This window comes from Colletes latitarsis, unplaced genomic scaffold (genome assembly GCF_051014445.1).
Source record: "Colletes latitarsis isolate SP2378_abdomen unplaced genomic scaffold, iyColLati1 scaffold0002, whole genome shotgun sequence".
Lineage (NCBI taxonomy): Eukaryota > Metazoa > Arthropoda > Insecta > Hymenoptera > Colletidae > Colletes > Colletes latitarsis.
Window position 1 is genome coordinate 39,707,268 of NW_027488365.1, and position 10,624 is coordinate 39,717,891.

Genomic DNA, 10,624 nt, shown 5'->3' on the forward strand with positions numbered 1-10,624 from the left:
TTACTCCCACCTAAAGTGGCCTTATTGGCACAAATACCCTGCGTGGACTTGCCGCCTTCTAGTCGGAGCGTGGGACGAGTTACTCTAAGCCCAGCTTCCGGCGAATGCCAGAGCGTTGTTCTCTGATCGCCAGTCTTGTACGGTCACTGCGCGTAGAACGCGACTCAAAAGGCGTCGTGGTTACAGTCTCAATAGTAAGTCGTCCTATACGCCACTGAAAGACTGCACCACATCGTGTTCCGTACACACGCATACGAAGACGGTAAGGGGCCCAGGATCGGGTGATGGTTGGAGCCTTACAACCTCCCTCTAGGCACCCTCTCCTGCGACAATCAAGTGTTGCAGTCTAACAGAAAAATCGAGACGAAATTCCATAATTGGAAGGAAGCGAGCGATTCCCGGTTTAAAGGGAACGCTCACACACATACAGTCCACTAGCTTAGCTGCGTATCGCGGCGGCAGAGATTCCCGCTCCTAGGTGCGACAAGCACAAACCAGGAGCGTACGGAAAAGAGAAAGACAAACGACGTGACTCACGTCGATAGGTATTTAACGCCTAGTCGTGTCTCTTTCTGTCCCGGGGCATCAACAGAGGCAGGAAGAATACAAAGTCTGGCAGAAGCAGACGTACGGCTTGCACTTATACATGAAATATATATAGCAAAATAAAAAGGAGACAGATAAAATAAAAGGCTTAACCGATTCTTCCGCTAAGCGAAAGTCATACTTTCTTATACCACTTATTTTCCGTCTGTTCCTTCCCTCAAGATCCGGACCCCCGTTAAGCGAGGTATTTTCAAACCTCCTCCCCCTAACAATAGTCTTTGCGGAAAGTCATATGCATTCCGGCACCCGCATCCGCAATCCACACGTCACTGTCAGTTTCACTGGTGCATTTATATGTTGCAACAATGTCACACACCAACGCTGGCGCATTTCTCGCTGAACTGCCCGATGATTTTCCGGCTTGATTTTTTGGACATTCACGTGCCCAGTGGCCTTTTTCTTTGCAGACTCCACACCGCATTCGTTTTTTCAGCTCCTCGATATCCTTCTTGGAGCGTTTCTTTTTCTTTGCGTCGTTCAAGGACGTCTTTTGAACATGAACAAAAAATTTTATTTTAATTTCACATATATTTCATTTTTTTTTTTTTTTTTTTACATTTCATAAGTTTTTATACATACCGATCGCAGATGAATTTCTTGGCTTTGTGCCTGCTCAGCTGCATGCCCACCAGCCTGGACAAGTCCTTAATACATGCAAAGTGCCCTACATCACCGTGCTCTTGATTCGGCGTGTAGAGCTAGTTTACATGCCTATCCCTCTTCTGACTAGTGAGGTGCAACGGGAAGACTGTTGGCCCCTTCTTCATCTTCTCTTCGAAGCTGTAGACGTTGATGGAGATATCGTTCAGCCGTTCAAACTTCCCGATATGCTCCAGAGACATTGCGAACTCAATGCCCTGAACATTTAGCACAGATGCATAGTCGGGGTATGAACTTGGGCGTTCAGGATATTTTTTAGCTGGATGGAGAGCGGCGACCACTTCCCACGCGAAACAGGCGTTGTCCTGGGATTGTACGCTAATCGTTGCCTTCTTCAGCGACAATTCTTGCGGCAACTTAATGTGGCAACCCGCGCGCAGCGGATTGTACTTATTGACGTTGACGGTCAGATTCATGATTCTCGTCAATGCCCATCCGCTGTCGTGTTCCTGGAACTCTTCTAGCGATGCTAGGGTGGGTTCGACGACTCATCGCTGGTACCACTCCTGCAGATCCGATGTGTGGAAGAGTTCACAGTTTCGGGTGTTGATGCTTTTACAAGCATGCTTGTCACCTGCCACAAATTCGCTGTTGAACACTATGTTCACTTTGAGGTTTCGATGTTTCCTCAAAGTGTTCCGAACATGCTCCAGCACAATGGTTGCTGCATCTTGGAGGAAGTTGTACGGCTCGATATAGTTTGAATTTAGCACGACACCAGTTAATACGCGGCTATCGAACGCAGTGTCTATTTCGCGCCACAAAAGTCTTGTGCTCGAATGTCCAGCGCCTTCACGTACGAAACGTCCACGCAGTAAATATTTCAATCCCTCGAGTTGTGCGATTTGCGCAACCAATGATTGCCGAACAACGATCGATAATCGAGGACGTTTCATTCGGCTATGTTCTTCCAAAGATTTGATGCACTCGTTACACCGTTCTTCCCACGCGAGGTATTCTTCCTCTGAAATCAATCGTGCAGATTGATCTAACAATTGGCGGGTTACTTGCGCGAATTCTCCCATGATTGTAAATGGAATGTATATGTAGCGTCTTTTTCCACACAACACGCTGCAACGATTTGTGACTTTTTGCAGTTTAGAAGGCGTTTTTATACGTTCGATACAATTTCTGTCGACACAGCATAATTCTTTCTATGATTTACACGTGCCTACAACGTTTCCAAAAGTATTGTATTACTTTTGCATCGCAAAAAAAAAATGATGACATCTCAAACACGTGTCGAGACTTTGATCCTTGAGTGTGCCAACTCCAAATCAATCGATGCAGTATTCGTCAACACAGCATAATTTTATGACTCATGCATATGAAGTTTCTCAAAAAGTATTATATTGTATTCACATTTCAAAGAACATAAATGAGGAATAAGAGGAGGGGTAGATGATTGAGGTGGTACTATGCACCTCTATTTAAACCAGCCTCTCGCACGTTATTACATTAATCGCTCTGCAGCCTCTCAGTGACTTTCGATACACACACACACACACACACACACACACACACTGCTTCGAAAAAATGTGCAGTACCGGTGTTACGAATTATTACGTTCCGATCATGCAAGATGATGAATCGCCACGCAGGAAGAACACATCTAACATCTAAGATTTCATTTTTATACCTTGTCATCATTATTTATTAGTGTTTTCCTGATAAACGGTAATTTTCATGATCGGACTCTTAGATCGCGTCAACCATCACGTACATCATGGTTAGAAGACATGCTCTAACGCCTGGATCGTATAAATATCTGGAAATTGGAATTAGCATGCAATCTATACCACTGGTGGAAATTGTTCTTGGCGACAATCGTGGGAATCAATCGTTGTTGCATCTTCCAACATGGAAAACGCTAATGGAAAAACGTGCAGACATCGAAAAAAATGCACAATTTTATGGATCGACACCGCTATGGATTGGTGAATTGGTGGTAGATTTTTGTATAATGTATAATTCGCGAATTATGAAGATGTCGCTACATAATAAGTCTTTATATTTCAAATTAGAAACTTTGAGGTTTTTATTTAATCTTGAGCACTGTGTCGACCACATGTATTCGCAGCTTTTCGAAAATACGCATCTTGTCCATAGGAAATTTACAAATTTTGTCACCGTGTTACAACGTCATGATGTCGTTGATGAAACTGTAGATCAGTATCACACCGCTAAAATTATACGCGACAGCGAATATTTCGATGATGAATCACTTGTCGATTGCGAACTGTTGGCATGTGCCATGAACGATATTGTCGACGCTGCTCACAGCAAATGTTAAATTGTACGGCGCGCCCGTATATTATTATATTAAATTTTTTTCGTTTCTTTGTAACAATACATATATATATATATATATATATATATATATGTATTGTTATATATATATATATATATATATTGTATATATTTCTCAAAACATATATTCTTTTCTCCAATTTTATTTACCCATCCTATCCTCCTCCTTCTCTCCTCGCATAATTTTAAGATTCGACGTTTCCAAAGTATTGTATTGCGTTCGTGCATTCTTCGAGTCGTCAAATAACACTATCCCGCACGGCTGCTCCAGAGGAGACAAATTACGCGTAATCGCGCGATACGCTGCGATGTTAAATCGGAACGCTTGAAAAAACTGACATATACAAGTAGGAATCCTATTATTTCTACATTTACTAACCCATCTTCCTCTTTCTCCCCTCATCAATTTCTATCGACACAGCATAATTCTCTCTATGATTCTCGACTGCAACGCCATATTCTTATATGTAACAATATATAAGTAGGAATACTATTATTTCTCCATTTACTTACCCATCTTCCTTTCCTTTATTTCATTGAACATTACTATTCAAATATATTATGTACAGAACTTATAAATTGATGTCATGATTTCCCAGACCTAACCGGCGTTATCCTCTAAAATATTGATCAAAACTAGGTTGATTCTCGACTGCAACGCACCTCTGGCAATTACCAACCGTTAATACCAATTACCGATCGATGATACTAATTACCAACAATAGATACAAATTACCGACTGTAGATACTAATTACCCATCGTCGGTAATATTTATCGACCACCCACCCAGACTCCCCGCCCCCTCCCCCTCCACCCACGCCCGACGGGCGCAACACAGCCCCCACTATATATATATATATATATATATATATATATATTTCTTAAAACATATGCTAGTAAGGAAGCAGTATGCTAGTACGCAAGCAATAATCTAGTAAGCAACCAGGAAACTTGTAAGCAAGCAGTGAGCTAGTAAGCGAGGAGGAAGCTAGAAAGCAAGCAGTATGCTAGTAAGCAAGCAGTAAGCTAGTAATCAACCAGCAAGATAGTAAGGAAGCATTCGGCTAGTAAGAGAGCAGTAGGCTAGCAAGCAAGCAGTAAGCTAGAAAGCCAGCAGCAATCTATTAAGAAAGCAGTTAGCTATTGAGCAAGCAGAGAGCTAGGAAGCAAGCATTAAGGTAATAAGCAAGCAGTGACCAAGTAAGCGAGCAGGGAGCTAGCAAGGAAGCATAATGCTAGTAAGCAAGTAGTAAGCTAGTAAGCAACCAGTAAGCTAGTAAGCAAGCAGCAAGCTTGTAAACAACAAGTAAGCTAGTAAGCAAGCAGCAGGCTAATAAGCAACAAGTAAGCTAGTAAGCAAGCTGCAGGCTAGCAAGAAAATAGATAGCTAGTAAGATATCAGTAAGATAGGAAGGAAGCAGAAAGGTAGTAAGCAAGCAGTGAGCCAGTAAGCAAGCAGTAAGCTAATAAGCAACCACTAAGATAGTGAGCAAGCAGCAGGCTATGAAGAAAGCAGTTAACTAGTAACCAGGCAGTGAGCTAGTACGCCAGGAAGAAGCTAGTGAGGAAGCAGTATGCTAGTAGGCGAGAGGTAAGCTAGAAAGCAAGAAGAAGGCTAGTAATAAAGCAGTTGGCTATTGAGCAAGCTGTAAGCTAGTAAGCAAGCAGTAAGCTAGTAAGCAAGCAGGATGCTGGTAAGGAAGCAGTATGCTAGTAGGCAAGCAGTAAGACAGTAAGTAACCAGAAAGCTAGTATGCAAGCAGTAAGCTTGTAAGAAAGACGTTAGCTAGTAAGCAAGTAGTAAGGTAGTAGCCTGGTCCCCCGGTTGGAAAGGATGGTTGCGGCTCTGGGCCGGATCCTGCCCAACCTGGGGGGCCCGGCGGGCCGAGTTCGTCGCCTCTATGTGGCAATGGTCCAGTCGGTGGCCCTATACGGGGCCCCCGTCTGGGCGGACGACCTGGCTGCCTCCCGGCGCAGCATGACTATGCTGCGTCGGGTGCAGAGGCGCATGGCGCTCAGGGTCGTCCGCGGGTATCGGACCATGTCACATGAGGCGGCGACGGTTCTAGCGGGGATGCCGCCCATGGACCTGCTCGCGCGGTCGCACGCGGTGATGTACCGGCACCGCGTCGACCGGCGCGCGGGGGTGGGGGCGGTCCCGGGCGGGCAGGAACCTGCTTGGGGCGATTTGAAGCGCCAGGCCCGGCAGTCCGTGTTGCTCGCGTGGCAGGAGCGGCTGGCTCTGCCAACCGCGGGGCACCGGACTGTCGGGGCTGTTCGGCCACTCCTGAAGGAGTGGCTGGACAGAGGCCATGGCAGCCTCACCTACCGGCTGGCACAGGTATTTTCCGGGCATGGCAGCTTCGGAAGATACCTGTGCCGGATAGGGAAGGAGCCGACGGCGCGTTGCTGCCACTGCGACGCTGAGCAGGACACGGCGGATCATACCCTGGAGGTATGCCCCGCGTGGGAGGGGGAGCGCCGTGTCCTGGTCGGCGTCGTTGGGCGGGATGTCTCGCTGCCGGGCGTGGTGCGCGCCATGCTGGGCAGCGAGGAGAAGTGGAGGGCCGTGGCCTCCTTCTGCGAGAACGTAATGTTGCAGAAGGAGGCCGCGGGGAGGGAGCGCGAGCTTCAGCGGCGCGCTGAAGCTCGCGCTCGTGCGGTGGCCCGAGGTCGTCGCCCGGTCGCGAGGCGGCGCGGGCGGCCGCCTCGGCGTGGCGGATGACCTAGGCTGGGAGGGGGGTCCTGAGGGGACCCTCCTCCCGCCAGGCGGCGCCGGGTCGGACCGGTTGGGGGTAGGAGTGCCTCCCCCTACCGGTCCGACGCAAGGGGAGGCACCCTCGGCGGTTTGGTGCGGCCATGAACGCCCGGCCGCCGAGGGGTGGAAACGGGGTCGCGGGCGGTTGCGAGTTGGGGCTCGCAGCCGCCACTAAACGCGGCCCCGGGACGGATAGCAGCGGGATGGAGTGGCCCCGACCCGCCGCTATGAGGCAGTGTGTCTACTGGGGGGAACGATTGTCCCCCCGGGGGATGGGCGCGGAAGCGCGGGCACGGGGAGGATACCGGAAGAATGCTTCGAGCGATTCCCGGTATCCTCCCAAAGCGTGCCGAAGGGTCACCGTGGGGTTTTTAGTGGGTAGGTCCCGCGCCTGTCGTTGTACGGGCGCGGGGAATCCCACACACCCCTCCCACCTCTCCCCAAGGAGGTGGGAGGGAGTCTTTCGAAGATTTTCCCCACGACAAAAAAAAAAAAAAAAAAAAAAAAAAAAAAGTAGTAAGGTAGTAAGCATGCAGTAAGCTAGTATGCTAGCAGTGAGCTACTAAGCGATTAGGAAGCTACTAAGGAAGCAGCATGCCAGTAAGCACGCAGGAAGCTGGTAAGCATGCAGCGAGCTAGTAAGGGAGCAGTAATCAGGTAAGGAAGCAGTTAGCTAGTAAGCAAACAGTAAGCTAGAATGCAAGCAGCTGGCTAGTAAGAAAGCATTTACCGAGTAAGCATGTGGTATCCTAGTAAGCAACCAGTAAGCCAGAAAGTAACAACTAAGCTAGTAACAAGCAGCAGACTAGAAAGGAAGCGGTAAGGAAGGAAGGAGCAGTATATTAGTAAGTAAGCAGTAAGGTAGAAAGCAAGCAGCAGGCTAGTAAGAAAGCAGTTAGCTAGAAAGCAAGCAGTAAACTAGTAAGCTAGCAGCAAGCTGATAAGCAAACAGTGATCTAGTAAGCGAGGGGGAAGCTAATAAGGAAGCAATATGCTAGTAAGAAAGCGGCAGGCTAGTAAGGAAGCAGTTAGGTAGTAAGCAAGCTGTAAGCTAGTAAGCAAGCAGTATGTTAGTAAGAAAGCATTATGCTAGTAAGCACGCAGTCAGCTATCGAGCAAGGAGCTAGCTAGTAAGCAAGCAGCAAGCGAGTAAGCAAGCAGTAAGCTAGAAAGCAAGCAGCAGGCTAGTAAAGCAAACCGTAAGCTTGAAAGCAAGCAGCATGCTAATAGCATGCAGTAAGCTAGTAAGGAAGCAGTAAGCAAATTAGCAAACTTTAAGTTAGTAAGAAAGCAGAAAGCTTGTAACAAAGCATTAAGCTAGTAAGCAAGGTGGCAGCTAGTAAGGAAGCATTAGGCTTGTAAGAGAGCAGTAAGTTAGTAAAGAAGCAGTAAGTTAATCAGAAAGCAGTAATTTAGGAAGAAAGCAGGAAGGTAGTAATGAAGCAGTTAGTTAGTGAGCAATCAGTAAGCTAGTAAGAAAACTGAAAGTTAGTGGGAAAGCAGAAAGTTTTTATGCGAGCTGTAAGCTAGTTAGCAAGCTGTGAGCTCGTAAGGAAGCAGTATGATAGTATCAACGCAGTAAGTTAGTAACAAAGCTGTAAGCTATTACAAGCAGGAATGTAGTGAGGAAGCATTAGGCTAGTAAGAATGCAATAAGCTGGCGTGCAGACAGTAAGCTAGTAAGCAAGCATTAAGCTAATTAGAAAGTCGAACGTTAGTTACAAAGCAATAAACTAGCAAGCAAGCTGGAAGCTAGTAAGGGAGCATTAGGCTAGTAAGGAAGCAGTGAGGTACTAACAAAGCAGCAATCTAGTAAGCAAGCAGTAAGCAGGTAAGCATGCAGTAAGCTAGTAAGCAAGCAGTGAGCTAGTAAGAAGGCAGTAAACTAGTAACAAAGCAGTAAGTTAGTAACAAAACAGTGAGCTAGGATGCGAGCAGGTAGCTAGTAAGCAAGCACTGAGCTAGTAAGAAAGCATTAGGCTGGTAAGAAAGCAGTAACTTAGTAAGAAAATAGTATGTTAGGAAGAAAGTTGGAATGTAGTGAGAAAGCTGTTAGCTAGTAAGGAAGCATTATGCTAGTAAGCATGCAGTAAGCTGGAAAGTAAGCAGCAATCTAGTAAGCAAGCAGTAAGCAGGTAAGCATGCAGTAAGCTAGTAAGCAGGCAGTGAGCTAGTAAGAAGGCAGTAAGCTAGTAACAAAGCAGTAAGTTAGTAACAAAGCAGTGAGCTAGTAAGCGAGCAGGTAGCTAGTAAGCAAGCACTGAGCTAGTAAGAAAGCATTAGGCTGGTAAGAAAGCAGTAAGGTAGTAAGAAAATAGTATGTTAGGAAGAAAGTTGGAAGGTAGTGAGAAAGCTGTTAGCTAGTAGGGAAGCATTATGCTAGTAAGCATGCAGTAAGCTGGAAAGTAAGCAGCAAGCTAGTAAGCAAGCAGTAAGCGAGTAAGCTAGCAGTAATCTAGTGAGCAAGCACTGAGCTAGTAAGCGAGCAGGAAGCTAGTAAGAAAGCAGTATGCTAGTAAGTATGCAGGAAGCTAGAAAGTAAGCAGCAAGCTAGTAAGGAAGCATTAGGTTAGTAAGGAATCAGTGAGTTTGTAAGAAAGCAGTAAGCAGGTAGGCATGCAGTAAGCTGGAAAGCAAGCAGCAAGCTAGTAAGCAAGCAGTAAGCGAGTAAGCTAGCAGTAAGTTAGTAAGCATGCACTGAGCCAGTAAGCGACTAGGAAGCTAGTGAGGAAGCAGTATGCTAGTAACCAAGCAGTAGGATAGTATTGTTGCGACGGATTGAAGATGCATCGTTGCGGCAACGTGATGGCTGTTCCGCAACGATGTGAAGCTGCCCCTGCGAACGAGCGGATGCGAAATCCGGTGCCTTCCGGTTGCTGAGAAACCGGCAACGATTTGAAGAGGAGAACTACGATAGATCTCGTGACGAACGAACGTATTTAAAAGGATTGTCAATAAAGTTCATAGTTTGCGTTAACAGTTGGGTTACGTTGAATATTTGTTGTGTTAACATGAGTTTCTGGAAAAACGCACCGCCCCGGTGCAACAGTGGTGTCAGAAGCGGGATTACGACTCGTTCTGCTGCCAAGGCGGAGACTTTTTCGTCGTTGGAGGTGCTCTTAGAAGGACTGCAGCGGATCATCTCAACGCAGTTCCAGGAGCAGCAACGCTTATTTGTTGATGAACGGGAGCGAGCTGAAGATAGGCGGACAATGGAGAGGGCTGCTGCTTCGGCCAGAGACGCTGCCGTCGAGGAGAGGATCGGAGCTGTCGAAGACCAGTATCAGGTCCTATCCTCAAATGTTGAGCGAATATTAGAACGGCTTTCGGGAGCCACGGTCCGCGATAGGGAGCGCGAGCCTGTTACTTCTGACAGGCTCGCGGGCCTTTCAGCCTCACAGTCGGTCCCTCAAAGTGGGAAAAGGGTAAATCAGAGTGTTTCCGATTTGGGTTACACTCTGAAACCCTCTGGGTTTGATGGAAAATCTTGTTGGGAGGAGTACACGATTCAATTCGAGACCGTTGCGGAGGCGAATGGTTAGAATGGACCAAGGAAGGCGTTGGCCTTGGTCTCATCGTTGGAGGGGCCGGCTCGAAGCATTTTGACGTCTTACCCCGTTGAAAGACGCTTCGATTATACCGCGTTGATTTCGGCTTTGGAATTCCGTTATGGAATGAAAAATTTCGCTAATTTAAATTACGTAAAGTTCCAAAATTATAAACAACGGAGTGGGGAGTCCATCTCCGATTTGTCAGCAGAGATTGAGAGGCTGGCACAGGCTGCCTTCGGCGATTGTCCGGCAGAAGTCAGAGACAAGCTCGCGGCCTCTCAATTCATTGATGCGCTGGTCAATGAAGAGATGAAGCGGACCTTGCGACTCGGCAGTTACATTTCGTTGCGAGCCGCCATCGTGAGGGCTCTCGAAATTGAAGCCGTCGAGGCAGTATCGACGCCGTACATTTGGCCCGAACGGTCATTCAAATCTTTTTCTTTTCCGGAGGGAGAGTCTCGAAAGAGGAGATATCCGGACGAAGAAGAGGATACACCGGAAAAGGAGACTGAAAGCGAAAGACCCATGGAATGTTGGAGCTGCAGGTGAACGGGACACATGCGGTGGAACTGCCCCAAAAAGAACCAGAAGAAGGCGGTGTAGAGGGAGAAACTTCGATTTTGTCTTCTTCCATCCCGTTGCACGGAATAATTATTGAGCGTTGAAGGAATCGCCGAGATGATCTGGAAAATAAATCGTCGTCATGGTCGGCTGTCTGCGATGGAAGGACATTTTAAG

The 10,624-nt window shown here is 47.1% G+C and overlaps 1 pseudogene; it reads right to left on the bottom strand.

Moving 5' to 3' along the window:
• Nucleotides 1-1,175: 1,175 nt before the first annotated feature.
• LOC143350574 (uncharacterized) lies at nt 1,176-3,522 on the bottom strand (annotated as a pseudogene).
• Nucleotides 3,523-10,624: the final 7,102 nt, after the last annotated feature.